Source organism: Triticum dicoccoides, chromosome 6A (genome assembly GCF_002162155.2).
Source record: "Triticum dicoccoides isolate Atlit2015 ecotype Zavitan chromosome 6A, WEW_v2.0, whole genome shotgun sequence".
NCBI lineage: Eukaryota > Viridiplantae > Streptophyta > Magnoliopsida > Poales > Poaceae > Triticum > Triticum dicoccoides.
This window is the reverse complement of record NC_041390.1, coordinates 616,092,798-616,095,831: the sequence shown is the minus strand read 5'-3', so window position 1 is coordinate 616,095,831 and position 3,034 is coordinate 616,092,798.

Here is a 3,034-nt window from a genome sequence, read left to right as displayed (position 1 = left end):
CGGGTTCGGACGTCGCAAAGTATACCTGGTTTGTGAGATTTCAGGCACTCGGACTGATCTGTGGACCGAGGAGGTACCATGTTGAATGGTAAACTATGTGAGAATCATTTGGTCCGAACGGCTACGGACGGTTTGAGATCTGGAGATGGCATTTACATCCAGGAAAAAGACTTCCATAGCCAATGAAAGTGCTAGCTGGCAGCAGCAAAGTACAGTACAAACTACACATGATGGTTGGCTTAAACTATACATGCATGATGCATCACGTAATGCACCGAGAGATTCCTCTGCACCCCGGATGTCCTGCTGCCGTTCTAGCAGCCGTGACGAGATCGCGGGGTATTATGAGCTCAAATGCTCCTTTTTTTATCTATACTCTACATGCTATACATAAGTATAGATTTTTCCTCGTTCAAGATCCAGTGCTCGCAGAGTTGTCCATGTACCATGTATGAATGCACGTACGCACTTATATATACACGCCGGCGGCTAAAATATGCTAGTACGAGCTAGCCGCAGTTTTATTTCCATTGGATTCGTGGGTCCATGCATGCATGCACAAGGGGTAGACATCTCTTTCGGCCTTGAATGTGTCTTTCACTTCTCCGGCGACGTTTAGAAGATATATATCTACTGCGGCGAGGTCGCACCTAGCTTGGTTCGTCGATCAGCTGCTCGTGCTGCAAGGTCTACTTCTTCACCGTGTCAACGCACATGTACTCCTCCCGTAAAAAAAACGCACATGTTTCTCATGCCATGTTGCGAATGACATGCATGTGTGCTCAGCACGAGTGGCTTCAACAAAAATCAACGTGGCAGAACTTTTTTTTTTTTTTTAAAAAAGGGGAGTTCGCCCCAGTCTCTGCATCAGAACGATGCATACGGCCAAACGTGGCAGAATACATGGTGTTATCTAGATGTTTTTTTGTTGATCTCAATGAATACATACAAGGAACAAACATATTATTTCAACTTTTCAAGTGTTGTTATTGGAGAAAATGCATGAGCATGCTATGTAGCTTTGTTGTATTTGTTTGTCTTGCGGCGAAATAACAGTGAACAAAGTGTAGTTATTTCCTTCCACCTCTTCTCTATTCTTCGTGCAAATGAATTTTACTTTGTGATAGGAAAACTATATTATTCATTGGATAAAGAAGTTATCAAGTATCTGCCCATGCATGCCTCGCATGGAGCCTGCGCAAGAAGGGCAAGACGTCTATCATCCTGGTCCCTGTACTACTCACACTGAATAGACGGCTCCTGGACAGGAAGAGTATATATTCCCATAAAGGCTGGCCGACACTATTTTCCATACAACAATAAAATGGGATTGTAGTACGAAAAAATGGAAGAGTTGTATTTACGTATACGACGCAGCTAGCAATACAGCATGCAGTCCGCACAGACTTCTGTGACTCCGAGAAGGATAAAAAAAACGGTCGATGTCCGGCCGTCGTCACTCTAGCAGCAGCCGTGAGAACGAAGCTGCTACCTACTATGCTTGTTGCGGATTGCTTTTCTCCAAGTTGGTAATTATACGTTCAAGTCCATATCATGCAGAGCTGTTCACGTACATACGTACGTACATGCCGGCTGCGACCATATTTCGAGCCTCATGCAGCTGATTTCTTTGCCATTAATTTAATTCGTCCCTGGTCCATGCATATGCATATGGACCTTGAACGTTTCTTTCCTTCTCCGGCGACCTTGAAGAGATAGAAGATATCGATGCCTCGTCAATCAGCCGCTCGTATTGTGTGAGATCGTTTTCTTTACCGTGCCAAACTGCCAATGCATACGTCTTTCACTTGTCATGCTCATGTATGTCTAATTGGCACGAGTGGTGTGCCAAGTTGCTTTACGTACGAGGTTTTTGTTCTTATAAATATATAATTCACATGTCTTGGTTCAACCAGTCAATATTCATCTGTTTTTTATGGATGATGCACTCAGAAGGCTGATGATGAAGAGGTTTTCTCTCTCTCTAAAATACATAGTTTCAGATTATATCAATCAGGGTGGATAACATATGAAATTGAGGAAGAGTTAGTCCAACGCACCATCAAGAAACCCACTGCACGCACTCACAATTGGCGCACACACACACACACACCATGGGACCAAAACCTAATAGCAGTACAAAACTGACCTAACAACCACAGTTGCCAAAAGTCCCCTAGAGATATCCATACACTCAACAGGAAAAACAAAAAGGCCAACCATGATAGCTCAACCAATGCTTTTGTTGAAAAGGACGATGCCTACGAGGCTCTTAGGCGCCAGGCGACGGCCAAACACCTCTCCTATGGCATCATCAGAATTCTAGAAGGACGGGAAATAAACTTTTAGGTCCAACAAAAAATCATGCCATATTGCACAAATGGGTAATATTGCAATGGATAGTTGCTGGTAGTTTACTCATTTACATGCTATATAAATTTATGTCTATACACATATATAATACCTCAAATACTTACCTAATAGTCAAAATTGATTGTTTGAAGACAAAATCGAGAGGTAGCATTCCTCCATGAATTGGTGTCATTTGGTCAGTGTGTTTTATGGCTCGGACTATATTATTGATTAGCAACATATACTATGTGTATGAAATAATAATAAAACCATCATAATAATATGAAAGTCAGTATAATGAACAAACACATGCAGTAGCATGCACACCGATTATTTCCTTCACGCATAAATTAACAGGGAGGAAAGATATACAAATAAATGTGTATGAGAAATAAATAGGAAAATCCAACAGGGGTGCTCCGCGGGTGGCACGCGGGCTCCTATAGCCTTGTGGAAGGGTTGCCTTCCCCAAGGAGGAGTGGTTTTTCTGGCATGCACGCCAGATGCATCCACCTCCAATATTCAAGATTCATGCCAAGTTTTCTAATTTGGTTGAAGTTTATCTTGTTTCAAAGTACTACTGAATGTTTCGTTGTGTTATCTCATTGTTTCGAAGTTCGTCATAATGTTACATTGTGTACTAACAAAACGAGAGTGCACCCGTCGGGTTTTATCTAGCTTT